At 45.5% G+C, this 25,787-nt stretch overlaps 1 non-coding gene across 1 annotated transcript; it reads right to left on the bottom strand.

Annotated features, from left to right (window-relative positions):
- Positions 1–8,252: 8,252 nt before the first annotated feature.
- Positions 8,253–8,359, bottom strand: LOC120842443. The gene has a single exon (XR_005715927.1). It is a non-coding gene; the product is annotated as a U6 spliceosomal RNA (small nuclear RNA).
- Between the last annotated feature and the right edge of the window lie 17,428 nt (positions 8,360–25,787).

Genomic DNA, 25,787 nt, shown 5'->3' with positions numbered 1-25,787 from the left:
TTATAGCGACCAAAAGGAGTGCTGAAGGTGCATATTCGAGATGTACTGTCATCCAACGGTATTTTATGGAAACCGCTGTTGGCGTCGAGCCGGCTAAAGTATGCGGCATGTGTGATGATCGCTACCGGAGGTAGCGGTTACACCACCCTTGGGGTCCCTTTTGGGGTAGAGAGGAGAAGAAATGCCACGAGACTCGGATTTAAATTAGGACGTTTATTGTCCGACTGGGGACGTAAGGTGTCCGCTCACCCGCTTGGGCCGGCGCTTGGAACCTGGCAGGTTGCACGTCATTCTCTCGTGTCGTGGCCTCTTGTTACACGGCACGGGCTGGTGAGGTCGGGCTGTGGCTGCTTGTCACCCGGCACGGGCTGGTGAGGTCTGGCTGTGGCTCCTTGTCAGCAGGCACGGGCTGGTGAGGTCTGGCTGTGGCTGCTTGTCAGCAGGCACGGGCCGGTGAGGTCTGGCTGTGGCTCCTTGTCAGCAGGCACGGGCTGGTGAGGTCTGGCTGTGGCTCCTTGTCAGCAGGCACGGGCTGGTGAGGTCTGACTGTGGCTGCTTGTCAGCAGGTCGCTCGCCGACGTCCGTCCCGGGACAAGCTTCAGTCGCCGAGCCCTGACTGCCGATGCCTTTCAGTCCTTCGTTTCCTTCCCTCCCTGGCAATCGGGGCAGGCCTCGATTGGGACGCTCTTGATCTCCTCCTCGTTCTCGAGCCTTTTTCCCCTTCCGGAACCTCCGTGACGCTCTTCATCTCCTCCTCGTTCTCGAGCCTTTTCCCCCTTCCGGAACCTTGACGGACGCCAACCTCTAAACCCGTCAGGGTCACCAATTTTTACAGTCCCCGGAGACGCCACCCGTCGAAGATGATCCGCACGTGCAACACAAAAAGCGCGGAAACGCGCCAGACAAAAATAAGCCTCGCGTCGCCAGACAGCCGAAAGTCAGCCCTCTCCTTGACCCCATACCTCGTCTCCTTGGAACGGAGGGCGCGCTGAGGATTAAGATTAGCCACGGTGTCCCCACGTCCGGTCACGGATAATCCACCAAAGTTGTTCTCGGGGAAGGTCTCCAGTTTGTGCGCACTTCACACATGTGCCAAGTCTGCTTCAATTTCCTCTCTCCGAGGCAGCTGAAAATGCTCTCGTTTGAGTGCTTTGTTTACGTGACGGGGATCCATGCATAATCTTAAGTTGTTGTTTTTTTTTTCGTACTATAACCAAGGGGCTCACCCAGTCGGACGGTTCTGGTGTCTTCGCGATGACACCTGCTGTCTCCATTCGGTCGAGCTCTGCCTTCAAAGGCGCACGTAGCGCGTGCGCCACCTCTCTGTGCTGGCTGTATCACCGGTGTGGAGTTGTCGCGAAGAACCATCTTGTAGGCTCTCTTTGTGCAGCCGAGACCACGAAAGAGACCCGGGAACTCGCGCTCTACTTGTTGGCGCTGCTGGTTCTCGTGCTCCACTGTGTTGACCCGGTTGACGAGGCCAAAGTGCTCGCATGCTTTCAGGCCCCATGATGGCTTGCCTGCCCTTCTTTACTATAAAAAATTCCATGAAACCTTGTTTTCTGCCGACCGATACCCACAGCCGGACTTTTCCCAGATGTTGTATGATGCCACCTCCGTAGCTGTGCAGAGTTGCAGTCGTGTGTTGAGGCCGCTGCTTCTGTTTGATCTTCATAAACAATGTGCGAGGGAGCAGATTGGCCTGTGCACCGGTGTCCACTTTAAGCTTTACCTGCTTCCCTTCTATCGTAGTTGTAACGGTCCAGTCACGGTTGCCGACCGATTGCACGCTGCTAGTTGACAAAATATCAAGCACATCAAAATCGCTGCTTGCCTCACTGGTTTCTTCAACGTCATGTACGCCAGACTGCTTAGTCTTCCAACATACTGCAAAATGATTTTTCTTCTTGCATTCTGAGCACGTCTTTCTGTAGGCTGGACATTGCCTTGGAGCGTGAGCTTGGTTGCAGAAGCGACATCTCCACTTGTCTTTCTGCTGCTGCTTGACTGTCTTAACGATTTCCACCTTGGCCTCTGCTTCAATCGACCCTTTAACTGCCGCGCCATCCTATGCTTTGTTGTGGGCATTGGCTGTTTCTGCGGCCTTGCAGCGTTCAACCGCTATTTCTAAAGTCAAATCTTTTTTCCGCAGGAGTTTCTCTCGAATCTTCTTACTTGACGTTCCATACACGATCTGGTCTCGTAGCATGGAGGCCTTTAGGTCGCCGAATCCACAGGTCGCTGCTTTCAGCTGAATATCGCGGTAGAAATGCTCGAAAGCTTCTCCTTCCTCTTGTCGCCTCGTCCGGAACACGTAGTGTTCGAACGTCTCATTGCATCTCGGAAGGCAGTAGGCTTCGAACCTCCGTACCAGGACATCGTAATTTTGGGCTTTTTCAGCTGACAAACCAAACGTGTTAAATACCTCAGTGGCTTCTTGCCCTGTGATGTGCAGAAAAATAGCGGCTTTCTGTTGCTGGTTGCGTCGTTCCTTGGGCTCTGTGGCCAGGAGGAAGAGTTCCATCCGCTGTTTGAATTTTTTCCAATTCTCTGCAGCGTGCTCTCCGAGCCGCAGCGGTTCTGGTGGCGGAAGATCAGTCATGGCACGTGGAGACTGAAGATCACTTCTGACACCATGTATCGTTCCATTACGAGCGCTTACGGATGATGAACTGTGCGCCAAGATGAGATAGGAACGACTGACTCGTCGTCGTCTTTTATTCCCTCACCGCGAGGCTATCCTCGTGGTACAACCACAAGCCCTGCAAAAGGAGCAGACGAACTTAAGCTCACGATAAGGAAAGAGGGACATTTAAGACAAACAGACAAGACAGGCTTATGGGACGCAAAAAAAATTGGGTTGTGTGTATGTTTATACAGCCTAGAACTTGGTCTGCCTCACAGGGGCGACGAGTCTCCCAGCTGTAGATGAGAAATTCAGCCAGTGCGGTACAACCGCTAGCCTGGGGTCTTTAACGTGCATCACGCAGTAGTGATACACGACCGCACGCCGGTACGATGCTCATCCAGATCGAAGCGGGCAGGGGTGGGGCTCGAACCCAGGATCCCTGGGTTCTGCAGCGCGAGCTTTCGCTCCACGTGCTCCGAGCTGGTGTGCGCTAGACCACTCGGCCACCGATTCCCCCCTTAAGCTCCGCATAGGTAATGTAGCCTGTCAGCTAGACTAAATCAAGTCATATGCCCATACTTTGCAAGAACTAACCTTTTTCAGAAGTCACTTTTTCCTAACACAATTGAACAGTGGACTGCTTGCCGCCATTGCTTGTGGAATGTACTGATGTCGACCAATTCAAACATCTTTTGACGAAACTCCTTTCCTAACCCTCCCTGCTTAGGCAGCGCTGCTGCCTGCAGTATACGTAAGTAAATAAATAAAATATCATCTATACAAAATGACGGAAAAACTAGCACATCTGCTCAAACGTCTACGAAAGAAAATACATTTCACCAAATTTTTTTTAACCTTCCAAACTCAAGTATCAAGTTTTATAAACTGCAAAAACCACCATTTTAATTATTACCGTAGCTTATACTTGAGCTTTAAAAGCGACACTTCTAAATCTGCCCAAGTTAGCAACATTGGGAGCCAAGAGTTCGGTGCCCTTTCGATCGACTTATTCAGAGATAGGCCGTCGTTGCTTGCTTTGTTTTTTGTTTTCTCTTCGCCGCTCTTTACTATTAGAGGTCGACCCACAATCAAGACCAAAAAAAGGTAGACATGTATGTAACAGTACTGACTGAGGATATTCTCCGGGCCCATCGCGCTAATTTATGGGCGCAAGCCCGCGTAATCCGTTTCCCCTAACACAACGAAGCAAAGTGGTGAAGCTCGGCCCACCTGCGTCTGTGCGCGTCTGTGCGCTCCTACGCGAGATGGTGAAGGTTGACTCCCCACGGCGTGGATGCAGACACGTCGCTGAGGTGATAATCAGGTGATCTCATCGAGAGTATGCGTGGAGGTGGGAAGATACTGGGGGCGACATGACGCCCGCCACCAGAGGTGAATCCGGGGGAGACATCCGGTGTAGAGTGACACACCACCAACGATGACCAAAACCAAAAGAGGCTATTGGACGGACTTGGGCGCCCTTGGCGAAGTTCCCACCGACCTCTAGTTCCGGCTTCACTTGGGATTCTCTCGTTTGGTCCGGTATATCGCCTCCTCTTATTCCCACCTCCATGGGAGCATGCGACCCTGCTTCTCTCTTATTCCATCCCCGCCATTTTATGAATTCTCGCAACTTTTAGCTCCATGACATCGCCGACATCACGGCATCGTCGTCTGGAAGTTCAGACGTTGACGTGGACAGCGCGGTCGATGAGCGAATTTTAGCTAACGTGAGAAGAAACACCGTAAAATGCATGTTTGCCCCTTTTCCTTATCTTCTACTTCTTGTGTTAGTGATGACCTATATGACTTTTAGTGAATTATTTTTTGTGTTGTTTAGCTCATCCTATATAACGCAGGTGTGGAGTGATATTTTTCAAAAATTTCGTTTTGACGCGCCATGTAGCAGACTTGCGCTCATAGCGTAGCACTTCTATTGCGGTTATAACGGCCAGTCGTTGACTGCTAGTAACAGTGACGAAGCCATAGCAACGAAGTGCAGTTTTTCTTTATAGCCGTATAAAGTCGTAGCTGCAGCCATGCTCTACGTATAACCCGCAAGTTCGCATAAAAAGAACGGCTAAACATACACGGCGCGTTTCACCAAACGCAACCTAAAAATGTACCTACGACAATTACTCCTTGTACCAAAAATAAATTGAAGTTCATCGCGTTAGTTTAATCATATTAGGCAACTGTTTAATAAGTCGGGAAAGAGGTATTGTTTTTAAAAGAAATCCTCAAGCCTTAGGGTGGCAACCGACGTATTATTAAGATCTTGGGAGCTAAAATACTCGGCTACCCTCTTGGTGCCGTCGACAAGAAGCTTGCTAAGCGTCATAAACAGTTTTTTTTAAATCAAAGGTTTAAGTTAAATGCAGAGTTTTACGTCGTCCCGAAGAAAACACGACATTTGAACACGTCAGAATGGTTTCGATGGTATAAGCTCTCGGCGAAAAAGTGTAGTCAGTGGAAAACCAAAATTACGTTGATCTGGGGCCTGCGACGGCTTCTTATTGGGGCTATTTCACCCTGGGTAGGGCTGGCCCCTTCCTATCAAAATGTGAAACCCGCGGAAAAGGGGAGGGGGGGGGGGGGGGGCAGAGGAAAGTTTTGAATACGCACACCACGAACAAAGGCTCTCTTAACACATTTAATATCCTCTGCCGTTTATACACCTGCAAATTGTATTGCAGCAATTAAGCCAAAATAATTTTCACTCCCAGTGATATATATTTTATGCCAAATATGTTATTAAGTGTATCGCAGTTAAAAGCATAAAAATTAACTGCAGCAGAACTGAATGCATCAAATGAAATTAAGAAAGAGTAAATCCTCTTCGGGTTAATGAGCAGAACGTAAGGGCCCAAGTGAGCCGGTGTATATCAAGCATTTTAGTTCTCCTTCTCTTCCTTGTCGTCGTCTGTCAATGCCCCAGTCTCTTGTTTTTCACTGAAATTCTTCGGGTTATTGTTTCCTGTCAACGCTTACTTTTATTAACATGGTCCTACACAAATTTCTAACATTGCGTTCTTGTTTCGTTAATTCCTCATTTTAAAAGAAAATGACGGAAATGCGGGCAGGTTTTTTGCCTTGGGCAGCTGTCTTCACCTATACAGGGAAAAACATTCCACACAACCCTTTCGTATTGACATACAATAATTTACATTTAATCTATTGGCGAACAATTTTCTCTTAAAATATTTCGCCACCAAGGAGAGGGGCAGTGTTTGGATAGAAAATGGCGTACCATGGCGATTCACGCGATTACCACCGACCTCCGCGCTTCCACGTGTCCCGTTCTTCGGCAGCACCATGAGTTCCAGAGTGAGTTTCAGGACAGTGTGAAATGCGGGACATTTGGATGATATAGGAATTTCTCGCGGAACGCGTGATACGAGCTTTCAATGTGGGACAGTCCCGCGAGTTGCGGGACGATGGTCACTCTAATTGGAGCCTAGTTAACCTACTGATAGAAAAAATATGTTTGCTTGTTTCTTGTCAATTTAGGTTATCGGACGGGATAAACTTTTGGGGGGTTTATAAAACAAGCATCTTTTTTTTTAATTTTTATGTGCGATGATTAGGCTCCCATTGCGCCCTCAAACATCCCTTTTTCCCCATGACCTGTCACTCTCACCCATCCACGCAACGAACCAAAAACCGTAGACTTTCTCTCGGCAACAAATAGGGCTATAATAGTTCACACAGAAAGAACCAAAACACTAAAATAGACGAGGGACAGACGCTCACCGTCCTTTCAACGAGCAACTACATTTGTATGATGCCCTTCACACTGCGGAAACCGCTTATCTGTGTGAACTGTAGTCTATCCAACGCGCTCCGCTACATGTATCTAAGGCTACAATACCCTATAGTTACACGCTAGTTAAGCGTGCACACTTAACTGCAGTTACATTTAACCACATCTACCACACTATAGTCTTGCACACCTCTCTGCGGTTATGCAGTCAAAGCCATGGGCGCCCGTGTGCGTCTTCGGCGCCCACCAAAGCTGTGCACTCTTCACTTCTCCTGAAGTAGCTTTCCGAAGGTAGAGGGTGGTAAATGTGATCGAGCGCATCTGCGGTAAAGGAGGCGTGTGTAACTAAGGTGTAAACCGCGGTTGTCTGAGGTTGAACCCAATGAGCCCCAAGATAGCAAAGAGGTAAAAACAAACGCGGCGAATTCAAAAGCTTCTAGGGAGTCTTCGGCATCACCTGGTGTCGTCCTAACTGAGACGATGGCGGCCAGGGGAGGAACGCTCTCCGGGTCGCCGCCGCTCCTTGCGAGGTTCTTTAAACGCTTCAGGCTCGGAATCCCACCGTCACCGAGGACAGCACCCCACCCACCGACCTGAGAAGAACCAGATCTCGCGCGAGCGTCCCCAATGAAAAGCGACAGCGCAAAGGTGGCGACCAGGGCACGAATCGGAGCGATGTGGGTTAACGCTCGGCGCACCCCTCGATAATTGACGGACGAGCAGCACAGCGAACGCCCCGGGAAGACAGCGTAGGAAGAAAGGGAGCTTCAAACTCGGCAAGCGGTGTCGGATCTGGAGTTGGGCGACAAGCAGCGCGCGGCCCATTTCGGCGACGCCAGTTCTCCGGGACAGGAAATCCAGGAGAGAAGCGCGCACATCTCCGACTTGGGCGCAACAGTGCTGCCAGCGATAGCGTTCGCTCCCCTTCGAAGGAGGAAGTCCGACCGAAGGCTCCCGGACGTGAGGCTCCCGGACGTGACGGGTTTCTGGAGAACAACAACGCAGCGCGTAACATCCAGGAGACAAGAGACACGGTTATCGCTGGAGAATGGATGACAATCAGCGCCTCGAGCATGTTCGAAGTCTGCTTCTTGTGTGCTTCGAACATGTCTGCTTCTTATGACCCGTGTGATGTTTATACAAGAAATGACTCGTACAGTGTCTACAGACAGTCTTTTGTGTGATGTGTGACAGCGGTTCCCCACATCGCTTACAAACATGGGCTTTTGCTCGCAGAATTGATGGGAAATGCGCGTGCGCTACATTTTTTTCGATTAATAGTCAAGCATTTGCGCATTCCTTGGGGTCACGTGAGAGGTGTGAGTCGGGGTCGACCCTGCAGCGTCGCTCAGCTTTCCTCACACGAAGCATGCCGCTTTCTCCAGCGCTCCCAGCCGCCTTGTTCGGAAAGGGCTCGATTGGAACAGCTCGTGAAAACGCAGGGAGGACGTTCCGGGCCTGTTGCGCGAGCTGACGTCCATGTCGCACGTGAATTACACGAGCAGAAGGCAACTTTCGACAAATTGGGGTGGTCTGTTATAAGGCTAAACGGAATGCAACATAAAAGACCGAAGACGGGACAGAATATCTTTCTCTGCCCTCTTCCTTTGTGTGGTCCTTTATCCAAGGCAAATCAGACTACCGTTACCTGCCAGTAGCCTCAAAGCCGTCAACAGGAGGCGCCTTGGTAGGCAGTTAGTCAGTGCGGCCGGTGACCAAAAGGAGCGGGCGGGCCAAGCCACCGATCGATCGGGCACTAGCGCTGCGTAACAGTTCGGCAGGACACTAGACTTTCCCATTCGAATCGATCCCACTTGTTTATTTTGGAGTTTATTGTGAAAGGGGGAAGTCAGGAGAAAAAATAATGTGGAACGCTTCACGATTTTACGTACCATTCTTACGCTGACGCCATGCTATTCTTATCTGTGGGGTTTTAAATTTTAGTATATGTTCTACTTTGGAAGTACATCAGTAACAGTGGTTCCGGCCGTGGGCCGGCAGCGGCAGAGTTGCAAACATTCCGCATAAGTGGGTGCTAGCTCTCCAACCAAAATTCATTGTAACGCAACTCATTGTTCATCATAAATAGCAGTTTTGACGATGCGAAACGAATCTGGCAAACGCTCACTGCCAGCACGCGTTTAGCATGGAGAGCATACGGCGAAGACCGCGAATACTCCGTCGTACGGTCATTAAAAAAATGCGAGGGGTTATCAGTGACATGATCAAGTTAAGGCCATGCAGCCTTGGCGCAAAAGGACTAAACTTTGCCACCAAGACTCAATGAAAAATTGTGTTTTGTGTGTATGTTTATGCAGCCTGAAGTTAGCCTGCTTCAACTGGCGGCTTGTCTTTCAGCCAGTGATGGGAGAAATACTCTCAAAATACATGGAAATACAAATACTGGGATACATGGCAAAAACAGCTAAAAAAACTGATACTGAAATACATTTATAAAAAAATGTATCGCAATATGTATCAGAAATACTTAAAAAAAAGGGAAATACAAATACAGGAATACATTTTAGTGGCGCTAAAGTACAGACACTCAACTACCTTATTATAAAAAGAACACATTATTTTAGATGTTTTGGTGCACTCCTTATAGCATACTAGAACAAAGAGAAGCATTCTCTAGAATGAGAGATTTTGTTTTTAAACCAACAAGCGAGTTTTCACTGCATGTTGTAGACTGAATTGAGCTCAAATCAAATTTACCGCAAAATTAATATCTTGCATTTTGGGAACTAGTAAGAAAGCGAGCGATTTTTTTCACCGTGGCTCGAGCGCGGTTTTATTTCTTCCTCTCTTATCTTTCTTAAACAAAATCCCAGGGACATCAAATACAGTATGTCCAACCCGGACGCCTCTTTCAGCAGTGACCCCTTAACGTCTCCGTGAATTGAAGTTCAAGGAACTTGAATAATTGTATCTGATAATTGTGTGCGCCGACAGAGCCTTAAAATTTTGGAATCGACTGGTATACTTGACCACCTAACGTATGAGAACACATTTAACTTTTGCAGCATAAAAAAAGCAGTCATGTGCGGTAAAAGACACACAACATCCCTGGCGAAACGTGGTCTTGACCCTCTGTGTGGAGGTCAACACTATTTTAAGATTGTACCAAAATGCTTCAGCCCTAATAGTTTATTGATACTAAGAATGCGCCAGAAAATGTATTCCGATACAAAAATACTAAATTCAACTGAAAAATTGCATCGCGTTACCGAAATATAAATACATAATGTATTTCGCAAATACTATCGGTGATACATTTGTATCGCGACACTGCCCAACCCTGCTCTCAGCTGTAGAGGACAAGTTTAGCCAGTGCAGTACGACTGCTAACCTGGGGTCTTTGACGTGCACCACGCAGTGGTGATACACGCGTTTGCACGCCGATACGATGCTCATCCAGATCGAAACGGGCAGGGGTGGTTATGAGAGCCGAAGACTTCCTCGCGGGCGGCACCTCGCTCCCATTGACTGGCGTAAGCGATCACGTGACCACAACGACAAACAATGGCGTTCTCGTTCTCGTCAGAAGTGGCACTACGTGTCCCGCTCGATTGCACCGATATTTCTCAAAAACGTATTGTACGTCATGACTCGTGAAAGAGCCTCATAAAGGCGTGGTCATGACGATTTTGTAAGGTGTAACCAGCGACTGCTTCTCTACTCGGTGCAAGCACTGAGACTGGCGGTCGTAGGCATAGTCCACCACACATGGGGTCTCTGGAAAAGACGTGACTATTGGGCTGTGATAACAATTAGGCTTCTCATCGGTTGACTGAACAAAGACCAATGATCGGTATTCCGATTGCATCGTTTGGCGGTATGTATTTAGAAACTTCAGCGGATGTGGTCTTGGCATAAAGAACAATGTTTTTAAGCCTGCGCTGCCGAATCGAGAGAAATTTCACATATTGAGGAGAAAATTTAATTCCAAATGACAAAGGTGAACTGTAAAATAGGAAAACATAGTTTAAGATAGATTTCTTATTTTACGGGCATTTAAATAAACTTTCCGTTTTCCCTCGGATATATCATTTATTTATTTATTTATAAATACTGCAGACTCATGTTAGAGTACAGGCAGGAGTGAGCATCACAATAGAAACATGATATACAACACCGAGAAGGCATCAATACCAGCTGCAAGACATAAGAACAAAGTAAACTTGAAGAAAACAAATCAGCAACAAAAACATTACAAACAATCACCTGGGCACAACTTTCAAATTTGAAATAAATTCTTCGACACTGCCACTTTCTACTATATCTTTTGGCAGCTAGTTCCATGCTGTTATTGTCCTGGGAAAGAGCGAACATTTAAACGTATCATTATGCACACGAAACCCCCGAATCATTTTGCCATTGTTAAAACGAGCATTTGCGCGCGATACTCGGGTTACGTAAGGGCACTGTTTTAGGTGATTTAAATCATTATATATCAAGTACAAAAGTTTTAACCTCTTTTTTAAGCGCCGGGTTTGAAGCGTTTCAAGTCCAAGAGAACTGATCATTTCATTCACGCTGTTCGTTCTTTTATACCGGTTGCAAATAAATCGGACTGCAGTCCTCTGCACTCTTTCAAGTTTAGATATGTTTTTTTTATAGCGTGGGGGTCCCATACTATAATTCGCCACGATTTAGGTGGCGTTTGTGCTCACCCAGGACACCTTCTCTTTTTGTTTTTAAATAAATGCATAAAACGGGAGGCAGTGTGGAAGAAGGCCGACACATAGAAGTGAAATAGAAGCGACGTCATGAGCGTATGAGCGTCACGTGACCTAGTCATCCGACGTAACTGTTGTATCACGTGACGCAGCAGGAGTCTACGAGTCTCGGTACACACATATCTTAGGAACGTGAATCGTGTCGGACATGGCAAAACTGAACTGATATTTGTTTCGTTTCTTAATAAAACGTAAGAGAGGTGTTTGAGCACGGGTTTGCCAACTTGCCCCGCTGAGCCCGCGGTGGCCTCTTCTACGCGGGTCCGTCTGAACGACGAAAGACTGTTGACTTGTTGGGCCGTTATGCCGCTTTAACGTGACCCTGAGGAGGCGGGGCCGGAATTGGACGCGAATGCTGCGTCAGCATTCGGCCGAGACTCGTATCCAATCAGCGAGTACACGAGCCTCGGTCGAACGTTGACGCGCCACTCGTGTCCAATCCCTGCCCCGCGTTGGCCTTTCGAGGTCACACTGCTCGTCGTACTATCTGGTTCGGATGAAATGCGAACAGCGGAGCGCGTGGCCGTCGACACGTGCTGCGTCTTCTGCAGGCCTCTGGAAACTCGTAAAACTGCGGGGTGGAGAGTAGGGCGCTGCCAGGGTGTGCGTACTAGTCCCATGCGTTTGGCCATATCGCCCAGCACGACAAAAGCTTCCGCCCTGCGCCGGTGGTGCGCTGGAAGTTCCGTCACTGTTCGTATTTCATTCGAACCCGATTGTAGGTTATATATAAAAACACGGTGTCGGCCGCAGACATGATGTAGCAAGAAACCGCCGACATGCCTCAAGCATTTTAGAAGCGCATAATGCATACAACACGTACGTATGGTTCGAACGTACTTGCGGGAAGTTTCTGTGCGACCAATGTCGCGGGAAGAATCACGCCTTGGACTGTGTGTGTAGTCTGTCTTTTGTGCAATGTATTATGTTGGTCACAGACACTATCTGTGACCAGTACAGGTAAGAAACGGGTCTGAGCCCGTTTCTTATTTGTGCGATGCACTCTGACAGGAACGTTAGGGTGACGCTGAAGATTAGGGGCTTCAGGACGAATCGCTTTCTCCATCGCAGACACAGCGCAACGCGGCATCCCAGCGATGCGGCACCTCGCCCAAAATTTGCCTAAAATCCCGCGCGTTACACGACGAGGCTCGCTCCCGCGCGACCCTGTTGACCGGCTGGCCGTCCATAAAAGCACCGCGCTTGCGCAAACAGGCCCCCCGCATAAGTCATCGGGCCGAAGGAGCCCCCGTTAGGGGCCAACGGTGCGAAGTGGCGGAACGCGTGCCGTGCTCGCGCCGATCGCCGGCAATGCCGAGAACCCGGAAGCCAGGCCGCGTTCGGCGAGGCAGCGTCGTCCTCCCTCCCAGCGCGTGGCGCACGTCGCCGAGCCTCTCGGGGTCTCGAGACGCGAGAAACGATCGTGGCCCGCTTGCGCGAACACTCGGGGTGGCGACGGCAGCGGACCGAGACGAGGTCGTGTCGTCTCCCGCCCCTCGAGACCGTCGGAAAGGCCCGGGTGTCATCGAGACCCGTGTGGGGCGACAGGCACTGGGCGCGGAGACGGAAAACAATGGCTGCTCGCTACTAGGGCACGATCGGGAGCGAAACGCAGCTAGTGAATCGGAGAAGGCCTTCACCAAATTGCCCGCGCGGCCTCTTTGGAAAAATTATTTTTTTAATACACGTTTCATTCCTTTATGGCGCTCTTATGGTCCATGTGGGAGTTCTTTGTCAGTGTGTGTTTAATGCATATAAAGTAAGGCGATAAATTACCCAGAAGGAAGGCAGACCAAATTATGTGCTGATGTGGCGCTTCAATCGTGGCAAGGGTAAATATACTCGACTAAAAAAAGAAGGAAGTACTGCCGGTACTATAAAAACTGAAAATATGTTTGTTTATTGCTTGAATGCTGGTGTTTTCTGTTTTTTTGCAGCGGTGGTTCTTAAAAGGGCTTCTCAGTTGCGTTCCCAACCGCGTTGTTCTAGGCAGAAAACTCCATTACGTCATCAAATTACTTCACCACAACTAACAATAGTTGGCCCCCCGGCTGAGAGATGGCGGGCGCCCGGCGGTGCCGAGGGGCCGGTGCCTGCCTCGCGCCGGAGCAAAACATCCCGCTATTACAACACTAGCTACAGAAACAGCTGAACATTATTTGTCTCGATGTAGTCTACACTATAAAAAAAAAAAAAAAAAAAAGTTTTTTTCAGGTTCTTTAACAGCCTAAGAACTCTTAGCTCGTGAAGAACGGTTTCGCCTCAAACACTGAGGCCCCTGGAGCTCTAGAAAGGCAACTGGGCAATGAAAAACTCTGTCGTTAAAAAAATGTATTCATAAACTTATCTCTCGGTCGCTCTGAGCAACAGGGCTACCCTGAGAGACGCGAGCGGACCGATAGGGCATTCGTGAGCTAGGGTGGTTCGCGACGATCGCGAGATGTGACCACGTGACAGCGGACACCGCTCACACTCCGGTTACTCGACTTGACTTGACCCAAGACTCGGCCCAACACTCACTCGAGAATCGTCAAAAACATGGTTATGTAGTTTTCTTTTGTTATTAAGTTTTATTTGTAAACTATCTAACTACTACGGCTTAGGAATCAAATACTTCCCAAACGAAAAGGATGAAGTCATTGAGAAGCGCTTCCAAGTTGAAGCGCTTGAAGCATTTGAAGCGCTTCAAGCTTTTTAAGGGGTTGAAGTGATTGAAGCTTGAAACGTAGAATTGTTTGGTAGAAGTTACGTTCGAAGAGGAGGCAGTGGAAGCGGTTCGAACGTTGAAACCGTTGGAGCTTACGGTTGATAGTGGAGCTTGTTGGTACATACTTGTATATATATTTGACAGCTTGAACCTGTCTCAATTTCTCTATATCTTCCCCTGGTTCAAGCTGTCAAATATATATACGTTGGAGCTTGATCGCTTGATGCTCGAAACGTGTCAGATCGACTCACAAAGGAGAGCTTTGGAAACTTCTTTTGGAGATTCGAAGCCTGAAGGTAAGCAAAATGCCCCTCCAATTGCTCTTTTGGTTTTGGTTGTGTCAGGTTGTTTTCAGCTGCCAAGGGGAGTGCGCGGATCGGCGGCTCTGCATATCGGTGGCCGTGGCTGCCCTGGGCACAAATCGGCAAGCAAAGCTGGTTTGATTTGAACGCACTGGCGCTATCCTAGCCTCTATGTGCAAGCGCATATTTAACATAACGTTCTTGTGCAATGCGGAAATTTGCACGTGTTTCGTGGTGCGGAAATACAACCGGATTTTTTCGCATCTGAGGAGACTTGTCCTGGTCCTGGGTCATCCCAGCATGGGCGGACCTAGTGCAGTGTTTCCGTTGCTACCTCCTAGTTGGCCATCTAAAAAACATTTGAAGATAGCTCACAGTAATTAGGACTTTAGTTGTAAGCAGCGATAAAGTGCAGGCGAGCTGGTAGTGAATCGACATCTTGTAGACCCTGAGATCGGGAACAAGCTACGTTTGTTGATAATTATGGTGGTGTCATATCTCTGTGATCCAGTACCAAGGAAACGTGTACTCTGTAATTAAGGCTAATCCTGTTTTCCTAGAAAAATAAATACTTTAATTTTTATGGATCTCTAGTAAGTACCGCATTTGCCAGTATATAAATAATCACAAGCATGGCATCGTGACCGATTCCCCTTGAGTGCAATCACGTGCAGCTTGCGCGTTAACGTAGCTTTGGCAAGCTTGAAATCGCACGGGCTTGTCTGCACAACCGGAGACATGGCGGGGGCCAGTGGCTTTGCTTGCAATCGTCAATAAGTCGCGGTTTTTTCCTCAAGATTTCCGTCAGTACGTTTTACACAACGATGCGCCTTATACGCGTTTTTTTTTTTTTTTTTTTTATTTTAAGGTATGAAACTTTAACCGTGCAAATTTGCCGCGGGGGTTATAGTTCTCCCTCGATTTGTTAACGAGAATAAATGTTTAAACTTCCTCGCTCTTGCGAATATATCGCGACCACAGTATACGTATGTGGGTTTATGAATGTCCTTTCCCGCTCCATCTGTAAAAATATATAAGTGCAACTTGTATACCAACTTTCTTTTTAAAAAGTTATCAGTTTATAAGGACTTGTAGAAAATATGACTCATAGAAGAGAAAATGCGGTCCCTATCATCGTATCGAGTCAAAGGTCATTGGGTAGATTGCTAATTATTTCAGTGTCAGTATGACATCAGTAGCACAATGTTTTCCTGACTTCCAATGATGTCCTGATAATACCAAGAAGCTGTGGAACGTCCGATCTCCAGAAGCAGTGCAGCAGTGACCAGAAGAGTTTGGGGACTGGGGATCCCGATAGACGAAGGCCCGGATACATTCTGGACACTGGTTGCGCTTCTGGGAATTTATCCGGGCATTCAAGAGCTTCTTGGTATTATGATTATTACAAGCTTCTCTCGCATATGCACATTTTGTCTCTTGGTTTGGATATGCATGTTATGATGATGATAGAACACAGAATGGTTTACTGGTGGCCAGGTCACTGATGAAGCCTGAGCTTCGATGATGGTACATGCTGCTGCTCCACCATTTCCTTCTCCCTCCTCACAATTTACATGTTTATGGTATGTGATATATGTTATACATACAATGTGTTATGTTCTTTCGCAGATGAAGAGGTTAATGGAGAGATCCTTCTAAACTTGGCAGAGAGAACAGTTGAGGAATTGGCGCCTATTATAAAAAACAGCGAGTCATGCTGAAGAACCCAATTAAATAGTTGAAGGAAGACAGGTAAGACAATGAACCTAATTAAAAATTGGAATTCTATTTTTTATTTTTTAAATTAAAGAAGCACACAAACGTGCCGATCATTTCAGCCACTACCTTTTCCGTATGCTCATTCCCTGGACGGGCGATGACAAATAATCATCAACATACTTGTATATTTTAAGAACGCTTTCACACCCGAGCCTTTTTGGAAATAGTTTGGTCACAGTGTGCTAAAAAGATGTCGCACAGAACATGGGCCACTCGCGAACCAATGCATTTCCGCTGTGATTCCACAAAAACCTCTCCACCAAAGAAAACATATTTGTGATCAAGACAAAAAAAAAAAACAAAAAAAAACGTTTACAGTTTTCTTTAATGCCGAATTAGAGCACAGCTCTTGAGAAGGAGGAGGGGAGGGAGGGAAGGGTCACGTGTGACGTCACGAGGGTAAAATATTTCCGCTAAATTTGGCGGGAAATCTTTTCGCTAAACTTAGCCGGAAAAATTTCCGCTAAATTTAACGGGAAAATTTTCTCGCTAAATTTAGCGGACGAATTCCCCGCAAAATTTAGCGGTAACATTTACCCTTGTGACGTCACACGTGACATCACGTGGAGCGTCACGAGGGTAAAATTTCCCCAAAGAAAAATTTTCCCCGCTAAATTTAGCGGAACAATTTACCGCAAAATATAGCAGGAATATTTTACCCTCGTGCGTCTCATAATGCAACACTAGCAGCAGAAAATGTGGAACCTGTGAGGGGCGACAGTCTGCGTGAGAAAAGCTTCTCTTATTTTAGCTTCAGGACCATTCGATTTAAGTAAAATCTCAATTTTAGGGCTTAAGGGGCTAATAACGAGATAGACACCTTCGCTTACGTTTGTTATACATTACTTGAGGGTTGATATAAACAAGTCCACAGATACCACCCGTGTAGTCCATTGAAATACTATCCGAATCCAGCAAAGGTCAAATGCGAGCAATGTATATAATAAATGTTCCTTTTTTTTTTTTTTACTTTGCCCCTGCACTTGGGCTATCCTACTTGTATTCTCTCTTCATGGCCCAGACTGATTTAACATGTTGCTCGAGCAGCATGCAGCTTTTTTGCTTCGGCGATCTTGTTTAAAAACAGAGATACAAAAAAAAATAATATACATAACCTGCCAATTCATTCAGACCATCAGGAGCACTTATTGTGCAAAATGTAAATCTATAGTGATGCTCCTGTAATTGTGGCCATATTTCTTTATTTTCATATACCAGCTGTGATTCATGCGTTGCCTGCCCTGTCAACCATGCTTAAAATGTTGGTTGAAGTTTCGCCTGTAGCTACAGGCCATACCTCAATAAAGGCTCATATAAAAATTTACACTTCCTACGAAAAACATGACAAAAAAAAATTAAATAGAAACGAGCGCGCCGTCAGCTAGCGTCCTCACAGCCTACACAGGGCGAGCGGGGCGAGTCGGGGAAAAATTCTCTCCTCGCCGTGACGTCACGCCGGTTCGCCGTAAGGGGGCGCCACGCGAACTTCTCGGGGCTAATAAGGAGCAGGATGTTTTTGATTCGTGTTAAAAACAATCTCTAAGCCAAAAAGAAAGGTCGCTTCAGTTACATTGACATCGTTGAATATCACGTCCTGAGGCGCACCTTAGACACATAGTTTAACTACACTTCATATTCCCTATATGCAAACTCAACTCTGTTACGTCACGGCACGGTGGTGGCGCGTCGGGCGCACTTCCGGTCTGGGGCTGTGGGCGGAAGTCTAGAAGCGAGACGTGTATTCCTGTGTTGTTTTGAAAATAACCAGACAAAAACCTGCCTTCTCGTCAAAACGCCGCGACTGGGGCTGTACCAAAAGAGTCGAGAAAGGTTTGAAGATCAGTTTTTATGTGCTCGGCTCGTCTAAGAACGTGGATATGGGCCGTGAAAATGGAAAACCAGACGCCTTCGGACCACGATTGCTTCAGCGGGAAGCACTTTGGGTTGAATTCACGGATACTTGTGGTTGTCAGATTTATTTGCTTTGTTCCAACATGAACGCGTGAAAACCGTCAAGGTGAGCGACCGCCTGCGGACTACGTTCAGTGCGTCCTCAAGTTCAAACGGCCGTCTGATCGTTCAAACTGTCCTCTGCTCTTTCAAACGTTTCTGCTTGTCGTCTGCTCATTCAGACGACACCGGACCGTAGACGAAACGTTGGCCCGGTAGTTGCGATGAGAAGTAAGCGCGGGCCTGAAAAGACTTAAGTTGGAGGGTTGGTTGGGGAAAGCAGGCTCGATGTAAACAGTGGACGAAAGGAGATGTTGATGATTGTTACCAGTGGCCATCACCGACTTGTTATGCCTGATTCACTTGGTCTGACTCTGCTTGCGATATTCTGTATCGACGTCGACCACCTCAGCTACGGTTCACGCTTTTGCAGCCCGAGCGACGTCGCGACTGAACATTGCGAGCGGAATCTCATCATGCGAATCAGGCATTAGCGTGCATTCTCTGCGGCGTCCACGCGGAATGAATCGCCGCATGTCATATTTTTCACGCGACGTTTTGCGGTGTAATGAGCCTCGGTAATTTCACTGAGGCCGCTCAAGTAGTCAGACATTGCCCAGGAAGACGTAGAATCAACAATTCGACGCGAAAAAGAGCACGGGAACTCACACCGACGACGGCAACATCGCATTTTAATGGTTTGTATATGGGCGACGGCGAGCTTCTTGCCCACACTCCATCGCGCATGCGCAGCGCCGGTGGCGTCCGCTAAGGGCGCTGTGGTTTGTTTGTATACATGAGTTGGTGTATGTGGTGAGTTCACTATAAACGAGCTTGGAATACGGAAATGAGTGAGTGGATAACAAAGAGTGCCCACATAATAGCCACGGCACCGGCCACACCTTCTTGAAGTAGGTTGCCTTCACAAAGGCACGCAACGTTGGGAAACGCTATGTTGGCATTTGAGAGGTCATCCTGCTCGTAGTTCGTTTCCCGTCCTGTTCTCTGCTTATCGATGTTCGCTTACAGACAGTGTTTGCGAGAGCAATGAAAAGCACACTAAGAAAAAAAAAAGATAAAGCTCGACGTTTTTGTAGTAGGGTTAAATATACAACAAGCAAAAAAGTGTATTATTTTCGTGTCCACTTCTTACTTTCTTCTATTTGTTATTTTTCTGACACTGAAGTCTGCAATGTTGCCGTGTTTGTTTTCCTGTTTTGCGTTGCGCCTCAGTGTGACAATCTTTACTTCCGTAAAACCACCCCCTTTGCTTAAATATTTGTTGGAGGGAAACTCTAGGAAACAAAAGGCGCCTTTCAGAAGGCGAGGGGAAAACCTTCTTTGTACGAACTTTAAGTGAATTATGAGTCAAAATCGGCACAAAAGCGATATTTTCACGAGCTCATTCTAACTCATCTTAGCATAGCGAAGCTAGCAAGAGAATTTGGTTGCTCGAAAGAATGTTCACGTTTGCTCGTGCCGCGCACACGCCACTTCATACCAAAAAAATCGAAAAATGGCGGAATGTCAAAAATGTATTTATATAATGAGTACAAGATACTCAGAAATGTAATTAAAATACAGTATCAAAAAGTCTGGATCAAAAGTATTTGCAAGATACCAAGATACTTCAAGAAGTATTTGAAATACAGTATCTTGAGTATAGAGTACTTGAGATAGGTACAGCTCTGTATTAAAGAGCTCTTCAACGTGAATTGAAAAAAGCGTCGCCACTTCCCTCTACACCCCTCTCTCAAAAATGCAGTCACCTCCTGTGAATTCCGATCCAAAACAATAATCCTGCAGTTTCAGACGCGACAGGTGGGTTCGGAGGAAGAAAGATATCTTTACATTTCCGTAACAATTCCGCTCACTCCGTGTTAGTAAAAAGAGTTATTGCCTCTTCGTGCCTCGGAGCTGCTCTGGAAAAATCCTGTCCCGATGACACGGAAAGGAGCTTCCTCCTACAGGACGATCGGCTCGTGAGTGCAGGTCTTCCGCTGAAATCGATTGTTGAAACTGCAGAGGGTCTTCAAAAGAAATTTCGAGGTGCTGAAGGAAATGTTCGTGAACGCCAAATAATAAGACATGCCGTCATTCCTTACATTCGCGCGGTCTCTCATAACTTGAAAAAAAGTAGCGGAATGTTACGACGTTCCGGTCGTCTTTTCAGCCCCCAATAAGCTCCCTGCATTTCGCAGAAAAATCAATGATGGGAGAGCGGTGAATGCAAGAAGAACCATCAGAACAAGTTTGTGGAATGTCAGACCGGTGTTGTTTATTACATACCGCTTTCCTGCGGTGGCTCCATCGCAGGCCAAGCAGCCCATTTTGTGAATGATCGCGCTTAAAACAGTCACCTTCTGGGCATTTTGCTGTGCATTGCAACCGATGTGCGTGTACACCAGTGTTCAATGACATTGCTATCCTGGGGCGTCACAGCAAAACGGCCACCAAGGAATTTTATGACGCGTATGTTATAAAAACAAAGGGTGCAGATAAGTGTGTCAGTGAACCTTTTTTGACCCTGACAGATAAAGAGCGGGCACGTGGCAAGTGACCTGAGGTGATTTAAAGCGTATTTAAGAAAGTGTCTTTTCAAAATAAAAATTCAGTTGCAAAGCCTTCTGTTGTCGTCTTCTTTACTCTGTCCCAGTTTTTTCAGCTTTTTTTTCGTACGTTTTGTCGGTAACGATAGCAGTAGCGTGTTCCTTTTATTTTGAGGAAACGTAGGTCGGTGACGCGTTCGTTTTATTTGCAAGTAACGATTAAGGTAGTTCGTTTCTTTTCGGTAACGCCTACAACACTTAAGGCACCCCATTAACAAAGTGAAAAAAGAAAGGCCGCTGCTCACACGCCTGCAGGAAGTTTAGCAAAACAGTGCAAAAAAAGGTGGTAAGAGAATGAAAGGAAGAACTCCTCCACCGTCATGGTATCTAAACGTTCAAACTTAGATAATTTTATTGCACCCTGACTTTGTGATATAATGAGAAAGTATAAAATTTACCTGGAATAAATAGTGGGGTTGTACTCAAACAGAAGTATTCAGCTAAATGTACTTTGGAAAAAGTCTTAATTGCTCTTTGAAGGTATATATATATATATATGTACCAGATGCTCTGATGGTATATTTGTTCTATTGCTATATGTAGAGACACACAATGTTTTAATTCCACTGCACGCCCTTATTCATCACTATAATATAGCGACCATATAACTTATACAGGTTTTTTTTTTTTTAAGGTTTCCAGATTTGTTTAAAGAAAGCCGTGAAAGTTACACTTAAGCGGTTTGTGCAGTTAAGTTATACAGCCAGGGGGACATTATGTCCCTTTGGCGGTTCGCGCAAAGCTGGCAGTGGTGGAATGCGATGATAATCTAATCATCCGTGTTCCGCCACAACAGCTTTGCGCCTGCTTCACGAGTGGTAACTGTGGTGCGCTGCCGAGTTTCCCACGAGCTCCAAGTCGTCCTAAAAAGAGTTAATTTAGTGTCTTTTGATGACGGTCTGCAAGTTTTTATTTTAAAACATTTGTCTATTTTCAATAATTAAAAGTTAATTAACAAATTCTAATTATTAGCCGACTTATCGCAAACATTATTCACCCACATAATGTACCCCTGGCCATATAACTCACCCGCAGAAACTGCATAAATGTAACTTTAACGGCTTTCTTTAAACAAATCTGTAAAGCTTAAAAAAGACACCCTGTATATTTAGCATTAGCACCCAGGATTTCAATTACAAGTTCTTACACAAGATAAAGTACAATTCACAGGATTTATTACTGCACACAACTTTGTCCTTCGAATTTTGGCGGTGTTTCCATCATTCCTATGCTTGTAATTAAAAAGTATTTTGTGTTTTCGTTTTTTTTTTAAGATCCGCCTCCACCCCTACCAACACTTTTCTTATATAGTCCTCCCTGACAGGGCGAAACATTTTCGACCCTCCTTTGTTCGAAATTCTTACTGACGGATTAGTGCCGGCAAAAGGTATTCGCCACATCACAGGTCCGGCTACCATGTGATAGACATCGCATTCTGTCAAGCTGCGAAGAAGACATCGCTCTTCATGGATACAGGGTATTTTTTTAAGTATTGAGCTGCCCGTGAAAGTGCGTTACATGCTTGACGTTTAGGTTAGCTTTTTCGTGTCTTTGCAGTGGTCTCACGGTAGTCACTTTGAAAATCCAGGTTTTTATCCTAATTTTTTAATAAATAATAATTCTGACCAGTGTATTTGCTAACAACTTTTAGTTGCTGTGAGCACTCTTTATAAAGTAATAAGCGTGCTCACTGAATCGACAACACATAGTTGTTCATGTTAGAGAAGTTTTATGATGTGTGTTTCTGTATTGTGCCTATTACCACGAAGTGACGTAAAATAATGGGATGCCACGAGTGATGTCAAAGAATGAGATGCAATTGCACCGCACTTCCCTTCCCCACCCCCTCCCTCGTCAGGGCATTTCAGAGATTCCTAGTAAACGATTCGGAGAAATTCGGAGGAAAATCCACTCATGATGATGTGTGACAATTTTTACTTTAAACAGCATGTAACTTGCCTCAAAACTAGCATGGAATGTGTTAAGACTATCGTATTTTTACTGTAATGCAAACAAAGAAAAATAGTGGCTTAGTAAAGCCAGCTATGCACATTTTGATGTAAGCTTCTTGCAAAAATTAAATATCAAGCATCAGCCTTGCAAGGTGGCCTTGGATATTTATGAATGTTCCGACCTCAGGGCACAAGAGTTTCTTTTTCGTCATAAACATTTTTTGTTGATGTTATACTTTTAGGGACACTACAACGTCCTTGCCGACTTTGAAAGCCCTTGGTGTTGCATGGAAATAGGTCAAAATTGCATGGACAAAGGTCAACGCTTATGAGTCTTTGAAGTGTGTCAGTTTAAAAAACCAGAATGTTTATATTTTAGGCAGATAAAAATTTTAGTTGTGTAACCAGTTTTTTTAATAATAATATAAAATAAACTTCACTACACTTCTCAGCAACTCTATCTTCTCTGATGATTCACCTACGGTCAGTGATAGGTTATAGATCCTAGGGCACCCTTATTTTTCCTACATATATTGCCATATACATTAATATTTAATCTTGACATAAGCAGCAATTATAAATGTGCTTCTAAGGTAGCCTCGAAGCCAGCCATTTTTCAATATAGGTAGAGCTCCAGAAGAGAAGCCCTGTTGTTCCAAACCTGTTTTGACTGTATATGAGACATGAAAGTTTTTAAGGTTTTACATTGGCTTTTTGAACATCAAATCGTTAAGAAAAATTAGCATGAAGGTCACTTGGTAGAAGAGTTATTTTTAAGCTTTTTTTTTCTAATAAGTAAACTTTTATGATGAATTTCTGCAGAGATATGAAACGAGGGACAATATAAAAAGGGGGTAGCCCACAACACGCCACTAATTAAGACGTGTTGTGTACTGTCCTTTTTTTATCTGCCGTATCCTGTTTCAAATATCTTTAAGTCTGCCTCCCAAGGAACTGACTTATTTAAAAAAGCTTTAAAAAACTCCTGAGAAGTTTTTTATGAAAAAAAAAGGTTTTTCTAAAAAGATTTTACAACTTATAAGGGTTATTTATGGCGAACTGATTCATCGAAAAACAAGATGATGAGGAATTATCAAAGGTTCTTGATGAAGAATCGTTTCATAAAAATTACTTAAAATAACTCTTGGACGATTGTCAATAAAGAACAATTTTATTAGAAAGAGCTAACAATAGCGTTTTTAAAGGTTTTTCACAGAGATCTTTCGCATCAAAAAAAGAGCTCACAAGCACCATTTATATGTTTTTTTCACGAAGATCCTTTTTAGAGGGCGCTTAAAATAACTTTTTAGGGCGCATAATATGTACAACCCGAAGAACCCCAAAAATTTGTTTTACAAGATTTTTTTAGAGTGTCGTACACGGATGTTGAGTCATCCCAGCAGTGTGTTTCCATGCTTCAGGAATCACAAGCCTGTGTAGTGTGTGATCGAGTAAATACAGACTGGATATGTAGAACCCCTGCTTTTGCGGGTCGGTTTATGTACTGTGTTGAAAAAGAGACAATAAAATATTTATTTATTTATTTCAGGGTGTCGAACCGGAACCGAACCGAACCGAATGCCGGAACCGAACCGGTATTTTTTCCGGAACTGAACCCGAACCCGAACCGTTATATTGTTATCGCGATGAACCCGAACCGGAACTGAACCGGAAAAAAAATAACGGTTACCGGCTCATGTCAAAACGGTTCGGCCACGCGCTGTTGACAATGAATGTGCTATCAATGCCATTTGTTTTTAAGTGCCGTCAACTGACACACACCTCGCTTGCATAGTTTTCTTCTCCACTCAGTCTTAGGAATATAAACGCTGCATCCATGAATCTTGACAAACGCTGCATCCATGAATCTTGACGTAGGAACCAGTATTGCGGTGGTCGCGGCTTGCAAGGAAGAAAAAGAAATGAAAGGCTGTGCAAAAAAAAAATCGTGTCACGGGATTTTATTTTCCTACAATCTCGTAAATCCTAAATGCTGCTGTGTGCTCATTTCATAACACGTTTCTAGAACGCGCGAATTCTTGAAGCTTGCTTCCATCGGAATGAGAAAAAAAAAAAGGCTGTGGAGTTTGATAATAATGCATCCGGTTTCGTATAGGCACTTAGAAGCTAACATATTTGTGAGACAGCGAACTCTTCTATTTTAATATTTATCCTATTACGTCCTTCTGGCGTTGCGTTCGGTGAAGTGTTTTTCATATTCCGTATCTTGTTTAATGAAAACTTTTTTAAGGGTCTAATTTGAGTTACCGAAGGCTAGTTCAAATAAAGAAAGCTGTATTTTCTCCCCACTGTTCCTTCAATTGCTTACACGCCGAGGTGGCGGGATAGTTAGCGAGTTCTACTTGTAAGTGGGTTTCTAAGGAGGTCGCGGATTCACAGCTACTGCGTCGGACCCAATTAGATGAAGTCCGAATGCGTAAACGTCGGTGAGGTAACCTTTGAGTGCACACGAAGAAACCATTCCTGGTAGAAATCCCTGAGCCTTACACTACGATGTATCCCGTTTCGTATATGTGCTGATTTCAGATGTTTTATTTGTAATTTATTTTGATATTGCAATTTGTCATTTATAATTTCCGAACCGGTTCGCGAACCGTTTCAGCGCCCGGAACCGGTTCGCGAACCGGTTCGCGGATCGAATTAATCGAACCGGAACTGAACCGGAACAAAATAAATTTACCTGAACCTGAACCGTAACCGAGCCCGTATTTTTTTCGGTTCGACACACTGATTTATTTTAAAAAAAAACTGCGCGGATAACAGTTCCATCAGCGGCATCCGATCCGCATCCGCAGACTTCGTATCCGCATCCTCACCGCATTCGCAAAATTCGGAACCGCATCCCACCCTCGATCAGTGCATTTATTTTACATAATAAAATGAAGCATGACTGAAAATTGAAAAAAAAAAAAAAAAGATCACCTGGATGGTGTCCTACAAGCCGTCTGCTTTGTGTCAGATTACCCTTCGTATCGATCATCCTTCGAGAGATACTTCGTATCGCTGAGAAGATGATCACAGTTATGAGATCGTCTTCGGAGTCCGTGACACTGACACTCTGGCCAGAAGACGCGCTCAAAAGGAAGGATATTATAATATTTAGTTTCCTTTTTCTCTTGTGAAAACCACTTCAAACAGATTCATATTTTATAAACAAGAAATTCAACAAAGGGCAGGCTAATAACATTGTGTCATTTTATTTAGGCCAAACAATAAAAAGTGGGAGAGGAAACGCTCGCACACCGCAGCAAACATACTCGTGTATATCTGGTAAGGCGCGAGCACACCACTTAGATATGTCACAATATTCACCAATGGCAACATCTCCTTTTG

This window comes from Ixodes scapularis, unplaced genomic scaffold (genome assembly GCF_016920785.2).
Source record: "Ixodes scapularis isolate PalLabHiFi unplaced genomic scaffold, ASM1692078v2 PGA_scaffold0__279_contigs__length_252992795, whole genome shotgun sequence".
Classification (NCBI taxonomy): Eukaryota; Metazoa; Arthropoda; class Arachnida; order Ixodida; family Ixodidae; genus Ixodes; species Ixodes scapularis.
This window is presented reverse-complemented; position numbering and strand designations above follow the sequence as displayed.